This window comes from Phascolarctos cinereus, unplaced genomic scaffold (assembly GCF_003287225.1).
Source record: "Phascolarctos cinereus isolate Bilbo 61053 unplaced genomic scaffold, phaCin_HiC Scaffold_726;HRSCAF=1367, whole genome shotgun sequence".
In the NCBI taxonomy this organism is placed as follows: domain Eukaryota; kingdom Metazoa; phylum Chordata; class Mammalia; order Diprotodontia; family Phascolarctidae; genus Phascolarctos; species Phascolarctos cinereus.
Window position 1 is genome coordinate 2,962,397 of NW_027556098.1, and position 15,940 is coordinate 2,978,336.

Consider the following 15,940-nt stretch of genomic DNA (forward strand, 5'->3'; position numbering starts at 1 on the left):
ACTTGGAGACTTCATACATTTCCTGTAACATATTTGATTTGACTTATTACAAAGTATATACCAATAAGCTACAGAGAACAGAATTTTTCAGCATTAAAAATATATGCCTAAACCAGGCATGGTGGTGCACATCTGTAATCTCAACTGTGAGAGAGGACGAAGCTGGTGAATCTCTTTGCTTGGAAGTTCTGAGCTACAGTGAGCCAAGCTGATCTGATATCTGCACTAAGTTCAGTATTAATATGAACACTTCCTGGGAGTGGCAGGCTACCAGTTGTCCTAAGAGGTAAAATGGTCCAGGTTAGAAATGGAACAGGTCAAATCTCCCATGTTGATCAGAATGGGATGGGGCCTGTGATTAGCTCCTGAACTTCCAGCCTATGGATAGAATGCCATGTCTGGAGTCAGGAAGATCTAAGTTAAAAGCCTGGCTTCAGATACTTTCTAACTATGTAAACCTGGCCAAGTCATTTAACCGTTTGCCTCAGTTTCCTCATTTGTAAAATAAACTGGAGAAGGAAATGGCAAATCACTCCAGTATCTTTGCCAAGAAAACTCCAAATAGGATCACAAAGAGTCAGTAGCAACTGAAATGACTGAACAACAATAATACGTGTGTGTGTGTCTATAAAAGAGTAATCTCATCAGCTCCCACAATTTCTTATATTATCTTTATGCATATGATTCTATCTCCCAACCTGAGCCTTTTCACTGGCTGTCCCCCATGCCTGGAACCCTCTCTTCCCTCATCTCTACTGTGTGGATTCCCTGGCTTCCTTCAAGTCTCAGCTAATGTCTCACCTTCTGCAAGAAGCTTTCCCAGTCCTCTGTAAGCCTAGTGCCTTTCCTCTAAGATCAACCTTAATTTATTATGTTTATAAATAAGTCATTTGCATGTTTTTCTCTCATTCTATTTTTTCTTTCTTTTCTTTTTCTTTTTGCCTTTCTTTGCATTTCCATGCTTAGCACAGTATTTGGCACATGTAGAAAATAAATAATTGCTGACTTACTTACTGAAGATTTAACAAGTGTCCCTGTTACACATTCTGTCTATTTCTAACACACATCTCCCAATACTATACTGTAAATCCAGAAGTCCAGGGCCTGTAGAGATAAAAGCCAGGTAAATTCTCAAGCCTTCTTCTCATTCTTAAGTACAAGCTCATCATTTCTGCCTTAATTCTATTAGATTTTTTTTCCTTTTTGGTGAGGCAATCGGGGTTAAGTGACTTGCCCAGGGTCACACAGCTAGTGTCATGTTTCTGAGACTAGATTTGAACTCAGGTCCTCCTGACTCCAAGGCCAGAGCTCTATCCACTGTACCACCTAGCTGCCCCTCTATTAGATTTCTTGCTATCTTCTACCTATGTTGACTTAAAGCCAGCCCTTTCCTTGACGACTATTGGGATGATACTAGCTTTTTAAAAAAATATTTCATTTGTAAGAAATGATGAACAGCTGACTTCAGAAAAACCTGGAAAGACTTCTATGGTCTGATGCTGAGTGAAGCGAGCAGAACCAAGAGGACTTTGTCCACAATAACAGCCACGTTAAGCAATGACTAATATCATTAAACTGAACTCTTCTCAGCATTACAAGGATCTAAGACGTCTCCAGAGGCCTAGGGATGGAAAACGCTGTCCACATCCAAAGAAAAAACTATGAAGTTGAATCGCTGTCACTTATTTTTACCTTCTGTTGAGTTTTGTTTCATCTTTCTGATGATTCCTCCTATTGGTTTTAATTTTTACTTACAACTTCACTAATGTGAAAATATGTTTAATAGGAATATAAATGTAAAGCCTATATCAGATTGTGCGCCATCTTGGGGAGGTGGGGGGGAGGAAGGGGGAGAAAAATTTTCAATTCAAAAGCCTATGGAAGTGATTGTTGATAAATCAAAATAAATTAATAAAAATTTTTTTAAAATATTTCATTTGGTTGTCTATACTGATAGTGGACACAGGTTTCCATGAAGCACGTGCCTGGGTATACACAGTGACTATTACCCCACAAGGGAAGGGTGCAGGGCATGGTACTATGGTAATAGAGCACAAGCTTTCTGGTTGCCTATGTTAGTGGTCCTTACATTTGACTGGGGAGTTTTAAATGTGATTTTGTTTAATCCCTATAGATTTTGACATAATCATTATCAGGGAAAAACATTAATAATGTACTCTGCAACTTAAATTCAAGTCTGTCAGAAACAATTTATTTGTATTTAATCTATATCCAAGCAATATCCAATCTATATCCAATCCAATCCAATCCTAATCTAATAATCTATATCTGAGCAATTTGTAGCTTAGAGAGAGGGGAAGAGATGTCCAAACCTGCATAGTCTCCCATGCCCTCTGACATGACTCCCAAAAAGATTTCAGCTAACATTTAAAGGACTCTTGAACAGGAAAAAGATATCTTAAAATATAATCTTGGTTAATATTACAGAATTGAGCAACCAAGTCACTATTTCATTCCTCTAGAACTATTCCTCTCACCCCTGGTATCAAACAAAGGAATTCCTTATTTCTATTGATAATCATTTCTCAATGGAGAAAAGAAAGTGCTAGCCTGCCAATCACATCAAGTGGGTATGAAATGAGTCAATAACCTAATAATGTCAGGAGTAGGGAAGGCGATGATGTAACAAGACAAAAGTTATTCTTTGCTAAAAGGCCTAGTATATCCCTTAATTCACTTCCCGAAGAAAAATATTTCTCCCCTCACCCCAAGGGACTTTTCCAAGGATTTTAGAAAGGGCATTAGAAGAAAACATTATTTCTTAATATTTCTAAAGAAACTAGAAAGTAGGTTTTATATATGCTTCCACAGTTCCCTCTTTAGTGTTTCTGCCTAATTTGAAATATGTTCTCTATTAATTCTAGGATCGCAATTCTGTACCTGCTAATCAGTAGGATTATTCTAGGCAGTCTAAAATACGTAATACTCTGTTTTTCTTTTAGGAGTGTACCAAAACAATAAAATAACAAGATTATTCATGATGCTGTAACATAATACCAAGTCATGTAATAGGGTTGGGGCACAGTCTTGAATTGGGGTACAGAAAGGAATTCCGTGGGTACAGACAAGATCCAATATACTTGAATTTCCAGCCAGCTAGTTGATTTCCTGAACAATAGCCATATGGCTCTTCAGATTAATAAAGCTGTCTGGAATCAAGAAGGTCTTTAAAGATAATTGGAATTTTATTCTGCTGGCCAGCTAATCTGTAGACAGTCTGATGCTTTTTGCCATGGCTATTATAGAATAGGTAATATACTATTTCTTTCAATATATCTACTATTCTAATATAGAGAGTATACTTATTTGTTAAATCTAATAAGTCTTATCAAGTACTACAACTACATCCTCAACTCAAAATTTTATACACATTGGATTTTGTGATACTGAATGGCTATGATAGTGACAAAGTTCAATAATTTCCTATCCCATGCCAAATATCTAGAGTCATTCCAGAAGCACTGTGAACCAACTAGGCTTCTGTGAAGGGGCGGGGGGACTGGGGTTGAGCTCTCACACATCATGATGGACTACTCAGTCTTGTAGGCATCTTTCCTAGGGTTCCTGAGTCAGGGTCCAGAATCCTTCATGGGGCCATACGTGTGAAAGTGAGTAGCTGCATTATGCTCCTAACCTAAGAACCTCCAGACATCACTCTATGGTTATAAGTCAGAAAGAATTCTTGATTCCTTGAACTATCTAGCTAACAGAGATGCGGGAAGTCATCATGTATTGCCTATGGTCCAAGAAATCCTGAATCTTTGAGCATTGCTCTGTTCTACTGGAGTGTCTCAGACTGTCAGACTATTTCTCATTAATGAAGAAAGGAGAATTCTCATGTGGTTTGCCTAGTAGAGAAATGTAGTGGAGCACTCCCAAAACAATCTGGAGATGTCTCAATTAGGTTCCTACCATAATGACAGTGACTTTTCCCCTTGTACCAACTACTGGTCTTTCTAGGCCTTTATATACACTCCAGATTATAACTGCAGTGTTGGTTTTATCCACAAGTATGGAATGCAAACTCAATTGTCTCTCCTAGAGAGTAAGTACACTCAGGTGTTAGTCTAGTTGAGTTGTGTCAATGAGACAACTGTAGTATTACACCAAAAATGGTATTGGTAAGGGATTGGTTATTAAAGAAAGGGTTATTTCAGAAATCCCTAGTATTTATTTATAAATTTAGCATTTGTAATTATCTATTTCCTTTCCTAACATTAGATACTATAATAAGACAGCAAGATGGTCCTCTTCTCAGAGCTCTACTTTCAGGAACCATGACTACATATATTATAAAGAACAGTATTGTCATCAATGGTAATAATTTGTACAATGAACTTTACAGATATTTTGTATAAAAATATGTACACATAACAGACACCTTTTTAAAGAATACATTTCTAGCCACTGAGACATGAAGTAGCAGGTAAAGATACATAACAGTAAATACAGCTGACTGTTTTATACCACACATTTACATTCCACTTCTCTTCCCAGAAAGGCAATCATCAGAAAGTCAGTGTACATTCTATCTTGGAAGATGGTAGACACATTATCACAAAATACCTGCCCTTTACTCTGGACTGAAATCCTCTTCTCCAGGGATGGAAGAGGCTTCTAGAATAGTCATCCTGTCCTCTTAGAGGTAAAAGTTGGAATACTTAAATATGGTGGGATATCCAAACTCAGTATTGAAGACCCTGCATTTCAGTGGTCTTTGTGGCCACTAACAGTAATCTGGGTACAAAAGTCTTTCAGTAGTTTACCTTGTGACTACTTTAGCACTGGGGTAAACTTCAATTCATCCTAAGAATATATATCCTATAACTAGAACATGTCTATCATTATAGTATTTAGTGATTTGGAGAGAATCAATTTGCATGATAATAAATAAAAGATCCAGTATGTATGCTGTTCTCTATGTCTTAATAGCTAGCAATTATATAGCACTTTAAGCTTTGCAAAGCAATTCTGTGAAATTATTATTATTCACATTTCACAGAAAAGGAAACTGACACTAAGAGCAATTAAATAAGTTGACCAAGGCCACAGAGCTAGTGAGTAAACCTGGGATGATTTGAACTCAAGTCTCCCTGACTTGAAATCCAGTGTTTTATCCACTGAACCACCTGGCTACCTCTTTGTCTTGGCTTGGTTTCCCAATATTATTTGCCTGGCAGATGAGGTCAGCAAAATGATACTACAAGTATAGTGTTATTGTTGGGTTTTCAGATAAAAATTTTAACTAATTTTTTGTACTGTATCATTATTAATATCATCATCAATATCATTATCAATAATATCAATTAATACTACTGGAAACCAATTAACACCAATCCCCTGCCCCCTCCCATCTTTTGCTTAAAAGTATTATTATTATATATCCTTTTATTAAGAGGATTTGTTCTGTGAATTCTGGATTCACAGGGTCACACTTTCGAGGCTGCAAGTTCTCCACCCCTGCACTAGAGTGAAGTATGGGTCATTTTTAGAATAAAACTAGCCTTATAGAAGAGCAAGTCTTCAAAGCTGGCTAAAAGAAGGAGAAAAGAAGTCATGATTTTAAGTCATAATTTTTCTGACTGCAGGGTGAAAAAAAAAAAAGGCTACACATTTCAGCCATGGAGTCAGCCTAGATTTTCTTTTTCTAAATTGCCTGGCCATTTCCAGAATGGCCTTAGATTGGACTTGCGAAAAGTTGGTGTTTTCTTGATCATTTGCTTTTGTATTAGTACCAGTCATGAACATTTGGATTCTTTTAAATTTTCCTCTCTAGATATTTTGACAATCATTCCCACAGGACCTTAAAATTCTGCTACCTAAAGCACAGATTTTATTCTGTACTATGTTTTTGGTCATGTCCAGATGTTCTTCTTGATCTTAATTTCTTAAGTGATATTACCATTTCCAAATCTGGTGTTTCCACTGTGCTCAATCACCTCCCTTTCTCCCTATGGTTTCCTTCTTTATGTCTTATATATATGCTGAAGTATCTCCTGTACTAAAAACAAACAAAAGACAAAAACAAAACAAAAACAAGCCTCACAAGACCCCGCTTCCCACTGAGCTATCGTTTTACAGCTGTCTCCCCTCCCCTCAACAAACTCATTGAAAAATCTATCTATACCTAATACTTCCATTCCTTCTACTCTTATTATTTAACTTTGCTTCCTGCAAAGTTGTCACTAATTCCAGATATGATGGCCCTTTCTCTTTTAAAAAATATATTTTATCCTGGAGTCAGGAGGACCTGAGTTCAAATCCAGCCTCAGACACTTAACCCTGATTGCCTCACAAAAAAAAAAAATATATATATATATATATACACACACATATATATATACACACACACACATATAATTTATTTCATTATTTCCCAATTACATGTAAAAAGTTTCATAATCATGTTTTAAAATTCTGAGTTCCAAAATGTCTTCCTCCCTCCCATCCCTCCTTTCTCCTTGAGAAGGCAAGCAATTTGATATCGATTATACATGTGAAATCATGCCAAACATATTTCCACATTAACCATGTTGCAAAAAAAATCACAAATAAAACAATAAAAATAGAGAAAGTTTTTTTAAAGTATACTTCAATTCATATTCAGAGTTCATCAGTTCTCTCTCTCTCTTTTTTTTGGGGGGGGGGCAACTGGTGTTAAGTGACTTGCCCAGGGTCACCCAGCTGTGTCAAGTGTTTGGTCTGAGGCTGGATTTTAACTCAGGTCCTCCTGACGTCAGGGCCAGTGCTCTATCCACTATGCCACGTAGCTGCTCCATCAGTTCTTTTTATGAGGTGGAAAGCATTTTTCATCATGGATCCCTTGGAGTTGTCTGTCTTGACCATAGCAGCTAAGTCTTTCTGAATTGATCACCCTTACAATACTGCTGTTACTGCGTACAGTTCTCTCGTGGTTCTTCTCACTTCACTTTGTGTGAGGTTTTTCTGAAACTATCTTATCTGTCCTTTCTCATAGCACAATAGTATTCCTTCAAATCACATACTACAACTTGTTCAGTCATAGTTCCAAATCGTTTCTCCAGAATGGTTGGACTATTTCACAGCTCCAGCAGTGCACTGGTGTCCCAATTTTTCCATATCCCCTCCAACAGTTGTCATTTTCCTTTTCTGTCATGTGAGCCAGTCTGATAGGTGTGTGGTGATATCTTAGAGTTATTTTAATTTGCATTTCTCTAATCACTAGTGATTTGGAGCATTTTTTCATGTAACTATTGATAGCTTTGATTTCTTCTTCTGAAAACTGCCTCTTCATATACTTTGACCATTTTTCAACTGGGGAATGGTTCTTACTTTTATAAATTTGGCTCAGTTTCCATATATTTGAGAAATGAGGTTTTTATCAGAGAAACTTGCTGTAAAATTTTTCTCCAGTTTTCTGTTTTTCTTCTAATTTTGCCAGCATTAGTTTATTTGTGCAAAAGCTTTTTAATTTCATGTAATCAAAATCCTGTGATGTTCTCCATTAGTCATAAACTCTTCCCCTATCCATAGATCTGACAGGTACATTTTTCCACGCTCCCCTAATTTAGTTATATATCACCCTTAATGTCTAAATCATTCATCCATTGTGAACTTATCTTGGCAGTACAGTGTGAGATGTTGGTTTATGACTAGTTTCTGCTAAACTGCTTTCCTGGTTTTCCATTTTTGTCAAATGATGAGTTCTTACCCAAAAGCTTGGATCTTTGGGTTTATTAAATACTAGATTGCTGTGGTAATTTATTGTTGTATATTATGTACCTAATCCATTCCATTGATCCTCTACTCTATTTCTTAGCCAGTACCAGATTGTTTTAGTGATTACCACTTTGCAATATAGTTTGAAATCTAGAACTGCTAGGCCACCTTCCTTCACAGTTTTTATTTTCATTGATTCCCTGAATATTCTTGACCTTTTGTTTCTCCAAATGAATTCTGTTATTTTTTTCTAGTTCTATAAAATAATTTCTTAGTAGTTTGATTGGTATGGCACTGAATAAATAGATTAGCTTAAATAGAATTGTCATTTTCATTATATTGGCTCAGCCTACCCATGAGCCATTAATATTTCTCCAACTGTTTAGATCTGTCTTTATTTCTGTGAAAAGTGTTTTGTAATTGAGTTCATATGATCCCTGGGTTTGACTTGGCAGGTAGACTCCCAAGTATTTTATATTGTCTGTTATAATTTTAAATGGAATTTCTCTATCTCTTGTTGTTGGGGTTTGTTGGTACTACATAGAAATGCTGATGATTTGTGTAGATTTAGTTTCTATCTTGCAACTTTTCTGAAGTTGTTGATTATTTCAATTTTTTTGGTTTACTCTCTAGGGTTCTCTAAGTATACCATTGTATTATTTGCAAAGAGTGATAGTTTTGTTTCCTCATTGACTATCCTAATTTCTTCAATTGATTTTTCTTGTCTTATTGCTATAGCTAGCATTTCTAGTACAATGTTGAATAATAGTGACGATGGACATCCTTGCTTTGCTCTTGATCAAACTGGGAAGGCTTCAAGTTTATCCCCATTGCAAATAACATTTGCTCTTGGTTTTGGGTAGATACTACTTATTTTAAGAAAGGTTCCATTGATTCCTATGTTTTCTGGGTTTTTTAATAGGAATGAGTGATGTATTTTGTCAAATCCTTTTTCTGCATCCATTATTATAGTCATATGATTTTTGTTGTTTTGGATATGGTCAATTATATTGACAATTTTCCTAATATTGAAATATCCCTGTATTCCTATTCTAAATTCCACTTCACCATAATATAGGATGTTGCTATAATCTCCTCACTAATATTTCATTTAAAATTTTTGTATTGCTTTTCATTAAGAAAAATTGGTCTATAGTTTTCTTTCTCTATTTTTGCTTTCCCTGGTTTGGATATCAAAACCATATGTGTATCATAAAAGGAATTTGGTAGGACTCCTTCTCTGCCTATTTTTTCAAATACTTAAATAGTATTGAGATTAAGTACTGCTTAAATGCTTGGTAGAATTCACTTATAAATCTACCTGGTCCTGGGGATTTTTTCTTAGGCAGTTCATTGAGGGCTTATTGAATTTCTTTTTCTAAAACAGGATTATTTTAGCATTCTATTTCCTTTTTGTTAATCTGGGCAATTTGTATTTTTGTAAGTATTCATCCATTTCCCTAAAATTGTCAATTTCACTGGCATATAACTGGGCAAAAGTCATGAAACAGGCTGGAAAATGAGCCAAAAAAACCCAACAACAACAATAATGATGACAACAACAACAACAACAAGCCCTGATTACAGAAAGCTACTATGGATCAAAACACAAACTCAGAAGAGGACAACAATGTCAAAACCCCTACATGTGAAGCCTCAAACAAAAATATGATTTGATCTCAGGCCTAAAAAGTCCTCCTGGAAGAGCTCAAAAAGGATTTTAAAAATCAAATAGGAGAGATACGAAGAAAAATTAGGAAAAGAAATAAGAATTATTTAAGAGAATCATGAAAAAAGAGTCAACAGCTTGGAAAAAGAAAATAACTCCTTAAAAATTAGAACTGACCAAAAGGAAAAGGAAGCACAAAAATCCACTGAAGAAAATAACTCTTAAAAAGCAGAATTAATGGACCAAATGAAAAAGGAGGTACAAAAACTAACTGAAGAAAATAATTCCTTAAAAATTAGAATTGCCGGGGCAGCTAAGTGGCACAGTGGACAGAGCACCAGCCCTGGAGTCAGAAGGACCTGAGTTCAAATATGATCTCAGTTCAGACACTTGACACTGTGTGACCCTGGGCAAGTCACTTAACCCCAACTGCCTCGCCAAAAAAAAAGAAATTAGAATTGGCAAGTGGAAGCTAATAACTCTATGAGACATCAAGAATCAAACAACATCAAAAGAACAACAACAAAAAAAAAAACGAGAAGGAAATGTAAAACATTTCACTGGAAGAACAACTGACTTGGAAAAAAGATCCAGGAGAAAAAATTTAAGAATGACTGGAATACCTGAAAGCCATGATAAAAAAAGAAAGAGGCTAGACAGCAATTATCAAGGAAACTGCCTTCATGTCCTAAAACCAGAGGGTAAAACAGTAATTGAAAGAATCCACCAATCATCTCCTAAAAAAGATCACAAAATGAAAACTCAGCAATATTACAGCCAAATTCCAGAACTTTCAGGTCAAGGAGAAAATACTGTAAGTAACCAGAAAGAAACAATTCAAATATCAAGGAGTCACACTCAAGATTAAACTGCATTTAGCAATTTTAATGTAGGTTAAAGGATCTGAGGGCTTGGAATATGAAATTCCAGAAGGCAAAGGAGCTTGAATTAAAATCAAGAATTAACTATCCAGCAAAACTGAGCATAATCTTTCAGAGGTAAAAATGGACATTCAATGAAAATTGGGGACTTTCAAACATTCCTGCTGAAAAGACCAGAGATAAACAAAAAATTCAGTTTTCAAAAATAAGACTCAAGAGAAGCATAAAAAGGTAAATGAGAAAGAAAAAACATAAGTTATTCAGTAAGGTCAAACTAAACAGTTTAACTAATCCCTATAAGGGATGGTCATACTTACAACTCTTAAGAACTGTGTCTTATGTAGAGCAGTAAGAAGGAACTATATATAGACAGAGGATGCTGGTATAAGTGGACTTTGATGGGATGATATTAAAAAAATTAAGGAGTGAGAAAGAGGATTGCACTGGGAGAAGGGGGAAGAGAGGCAGAATGGGGTAAATTATATCACACAAAGAGGCACAAAAGACTTATTACAGTGAAAGAAAGAAGGGAGGTGGAGTGAGCACTGCTTGAACTTTACTCTCATTGAATTTGGCTCAAAGGGGGGGTAACATACACATTTAGCTGTATATAGAACTCTATATTACCTTATAGGGAAGCAGGAGGGGAGGGGGACAAGAAAAGAGCAAAGACAGTGAATAGAAGAGAGGGAAGATTGAGGGAGGTGGTCATCAGAAGCAAAACACTGGTGCTGAGGGACAGAAAGAAAGGAGAGCGTATAAACAGGGAAATAACAGGATAGAGGGAAATACACAATTAGTAATCATAACTGTGAATGTGAATAGGATGAACTCATCCATAAAATGGAAACTGATAGCATAGTGGATTAAAACTAGAATCCTGTTTACAATATGCTGTTTACAACAAACACATTTGAAGCAGAAACACACACAGAAAGTAAAGGTGAAAGGCTGCAGCAGAACATACTATGCTTCAACTGAAGTAAAAAGAAAACAAGGGCAGCAATCATGGTCTCAGACAAAGCAAAAGCAAAAATAGATCTAATCTTGTTCAAAGGTACCATACAATGAAACAGTATTAGTACTAAACATATATGCACCAAATGGTACAACATCCAAATATCTAAAGGAGATATTAAATGAGTTACAGGAAGAAACAAACAATAAAACTATACTAGCGGGGAACCTCAACTTTCCCCCTCAAAAGTAGATAAATCTAACCACAAAATAAACAAGAAAGAAGTTAAGAAAGTGAATAAAATTTTAGAAAAGTTAGATATGATAGACCTCTGGAGAAAACTGAATGAGGATAGAAAGGAATATACCTTTTTCTTAGCATTACAGGGCACTTACATAAAAATATTAAATACATCCTTTCCATGCAATTAAAAATTGCATTTAATAAAGAGCCCATGGAAAGTAGGCTAAAAACTAACTGGAAACTAAATAATCTAATCCTAAAGAATGAGTGGGTCAAACAAATCATAGAAATGATCTAATTTCATTAAAAAGAATGACAATGAGACAATACACTAGAATTTAGGGGATACAGCCAAAGCAGTACTTAAGTGAAAATATATATCTCTAAATGCTTATATCAATAAAGCAGAGAAAGAACAGATCAATGAATTGAATGGGCATGCAACTTTAAAAAAAAAACAAAAAAAAAATTTAAAATCCCCAAATACATACCAAATTGGAAATTGGAAAATCAAGGGAGAGATTAATAAAACTGAAAGAAAACCATTGAACTAATAAATAAAACTGAGCTGGTTTTGTGGAGGGAAAAAAGCAATAAAATAGATAAACCATTGGTTAATTTTATTTAAAAAAAGAAAACCAAATTACCAGTATCAAAAATGAAGAGTTAATTCACCACCAATGAAGAGGAAATTAAAGCAATAATTAAAAGCTATTTTGCCCAATTGTATGCCAATAAATCTGACAATATAAGTGAAACATATGAGTATTTACAGAAATATAAATTGACCAGGTTAACAAAAAAGGAAATAGAATACTTAAATAACCCCATTTTAGAAAAAGAAATTGAATAAGCCGACAATGAACTCCCTAAGAAAAAATCCCCAGGGCCAAATGGATTTACAAGTGAATTCTATCAAACATTTAAAGAACAATTAAGGAGTCCAATCAAATGCCTTTTATGACACAAATATGGTACTGACACCTAAATCAGGAAGAGGCAAAACAGAGAAAGAAAACTATAGATCAAGTTCTCTAATGAATGTTGATGCAAAAATTTTAAATAAAATACTAGCAAAGAGATTACAGCAATATGCAACCAGAATCATACACTGTGACCAGGTGGGATTTACACCAGGAATTTAGGGCTAGTTCAATATTAGGAAAACTATCAGCATATTTATTTTTTAATATATCTTTTTTTTTCTTTTTTGGTTAGGCAATGGGGTTAAGTGACTTGCCCAGGGTCACACAGCTAGTAAGTGTTATGTGTTTGAGGTCACATTTGAACTCAGGTCCTCCTAAATCCAGGGCTGGTGCTCTATCCACTGCACCACTTACCGGGCCCCCTTTTTTAATATATCTTAAGTCTGTGTATATGTTGTTTCTTCCTAGTAGAACGTATGCTTCTTAAGGACAGGGACAATGTCATTTTTTTTCCCATCCCTAAAACACCAGCACAGAGCCTGGCACATAGAAGTCCTTTATGAAATATTTATTGAATTGAATTAAGGAGAAGCCAAAGTATTTTGTAAACCTTAAGGCACAGGATTGTGATTATTATAATACTTCTCCTGCCAGTGAAGCGTCATGCACTCTACATTGTGGAAAGAATAATAAGCCTAGGTTTTCATAAATGGCAGGTTTGTTTTCACATACTTATAAGCTGGAAAAGACCTTAGAGATCACCTAATCCAACCCCCTCATTTTATACATGAAAATACTGAAGGCAAATAGGCTCGTTAACTTGCCCACAAGTAATAAAGTATAGTGCTGGGTAGCTTGAATGCAAATCCAGCGCTCTCTCATCTCTCCACAACTTATGTCAGTTAATACCAAGGCCTTCCTTCCCCACCTCAAGTCTGAGGTAGCATGGCATAGTCAAGGGATCATTGAGTTGGAAAAACTAAGTTTCTACCTCTCACTCTGTTTAAACAATTGCCTATATGTCATTTCACTCTCTTGTCTTGGTTACCTCACTTGTAAAATAGAGATGAATGATATCTTTCCTATTTCATTTGAGGATCAAATAAGATGATGTACATGAAAGCACTTTAAAAATATTAAATGTTACTCAAGCAAGGAGCTATTATTATCACTCCCTCTTCCCCTTATGTGTTTTCACAATGGGCCCCTTTCTCATAGATACTTCTATGAGTATCTATCAACTGATAGATTCAACTCCCAGTTAAGTCTCCTCCATATTGAGGTCCCAGTCCCCCCCCCCCACCATCCTTCCTTTCTCAGGTCTGTTGTTTTATTTTTATTCTTTCACTTCCTCTGTGAAGGACCTAGTGCCCACTTCCTCCATAACCAGATACAACCCACATCCTCCTCTACCATGGTCTTTTCTTCAAGCCCAGGAAGGGTTAATGTCTATTTGACCCAACCCTTGATTCTACTCTCCTGGGAGCAGTTGCAGCAAAAGCAGTAAAAGCACTATCAGCAGCAAAGGCTTGTCAATGGAATGAAATACCACAGTCGAGGACGTTTTCTATGCCTCAGTTTTCTGAGAAAGACAGTGCTTCCCCTGGAAGAGGGGAGGTAAAGTTTAAGGAAAGGATGCCACAGGGTGCAAAGCCCAGAGAGCAGTCCATTCCCTCCCCCCCCCCCCACAGAGAACAGTAACTCCAGTACAGAAGGGTGGAATTAAAGTTCAAAGGGACTAGACTGGCTTCTAGGCAAATCCTATCACTTTATGGATGAGGACTAAAGAAACTGACACCCAAGTTTGCACAGAAGCAGTGTTTGAACTCAGGTCTTCTGATTCCAGTTCCTCTTGTTTCTTCCATTGCACCATTTCAGGCTATTTTTGTTGTTGTTGATGTTAACTAAGGGTCTGTGACCTTTAAAAAAATTCATAACTGTATTTTGATAGAATTGGTTTCCTTTCTAATCCTATATATTTTACTTTATGTCTTTAAGACATAAATCTGAAGAGTCCAGAGGCTTCACCACACTGCCAATGGGGTCGATGACACAAAGAAGTTTCAGAACCTCTGCTTCTGAGTTAGACAAAATAATAACAAAAAATTCATTTGGAAGAATGAACTGTCTAGAAGAGTTTCTTTACCTAGGACCTGTGAACTTAAACAAAAAAGTTGATAACTGCATTTCAATATAGTTGATTTGCTTTGTATTTTATTTTATACATAAGGTGATAGCTTTCACCAGAGGGCACAAAAAAAAGGTAAAGAACAAGTTCTAGAAGAAAATTACAACACAAAAGGCAATGACATTTTTTAAAATCCATTTTACGACCCTGTCTAAGCACCTTTAGAGGGCTTCAGCAGTAATAGAAGCAGGCAGTTTTCCCCTCCTCAACCCAGGGATCCCCTGTGCCCCCGATTTCTTAGCCTCCCAAAGCTTCCTCTTAAACAGCCCACTCCAAACATCCCCCTTCCTCCCCAAGGAGGACCCCCATTCCAGCAAGACTTGATGGTCCTTGTTTTCTGACCATCGGAGCCAAGAGCTTGAGCATCCCTGGGAGTGGCAGCCCCTTCAGCCAGCCCACATGCTCTGGTTATGCCCAGACTCCAATTTAAGGACCCAGACTCCTGGAAATCGGAGGTGAAAAGTGAATGACTGGGGAGATGGAGGGGTGGGGGAGACCCTATCAAGCGAAGCCTTCGTGCCTCGACTCTAAAGGAGTTTGATCCACCGGTTCCTACGACTTAAAAGCTGCAAGAAAAGCCTCAGAGATCACCCAGTGTAGCCAGGGATCTCAAAATGCAAAGGCTCAGTATGAAACCTTGCTCCTGAGGAAACCGCACGGTAACAAACAGATGCAAAAGATTTCCCACCCCCACCCCTTTGTACCTGCACGTTTTAGTGGAGAACCTAATTTCTCGGGGAATTCCTTTAAGGGTGCTTGCTACAGTCAAGGGTCGTCTCTCTACCAACACGGGACATGATTAGGAATTTTGCAAAACTCGAGAACTGCAGTTTCTTAGACGTCGCTCCCCAACACGCAGGCATTTCCCCTGCTAGTACGGAACTACTATACTACTACTACTACTACTACTGTGACTTCCAAGCCGCGTGCGAAATCCCTAACCGCCACAGCCCTCCTCTGCAATTAGGGGAGGAGAAAGAGAAGAGAGGACAGACCAGATGCGCGCCTCCTCCCGCCTGCGCCTCCCGGACATTCCCCCGCAGCTCATTCTCCGCCTCTCAATCCTCCACTCTCCGTCCCGCTCTCCTCTTTCCCCCCCGCCCCCGCGGCAAGTCTACCCGACAGTGCGCACGCGCGCCTCGGCGCCTCCTGTCATTGGACGCGGCGGAGGCGCCGTTTGCTCTCTGACCCTCCTTGGCCGCCTTCCCCGCTCCCGCCCCGCCCTCCGGGGACCGGTAGTGCGCCTGCGTCTTTGCGACCGGAGCGGGCTGGTAGGCGCGGGTTGAAAGTCTCGTTCCAAGTTTGGAAAGAGAGAGGGAAGCAGTTGGGGTCCGAGCAGTCACTGCCGCGGGTGAA

General features: G+C 37.4%; 1 protein-coding gene across 1 annotated transcript in view; it reads right to left on the reverse strand.

Annotated features, from left to right (window-relative positions):
• Positions 1-15,663, reverse strand: part of REPS2 (RALBP1 associated Eps domain containing 2) — a 352,146-nt gene extending 336,483 nt beyond the window's left edge. The window contains exon 1 of the mRNA XM_078146089.1: positions 15,580-15,663. The gene's annotated coding sequence lies outside the window, so the exon portion shown is untranslated. The remainder of the gene's footprint in view (positions 1-15,579) is intronic.
• Positions 15,664-15,940: the final 277 nt, after the last annotated feature.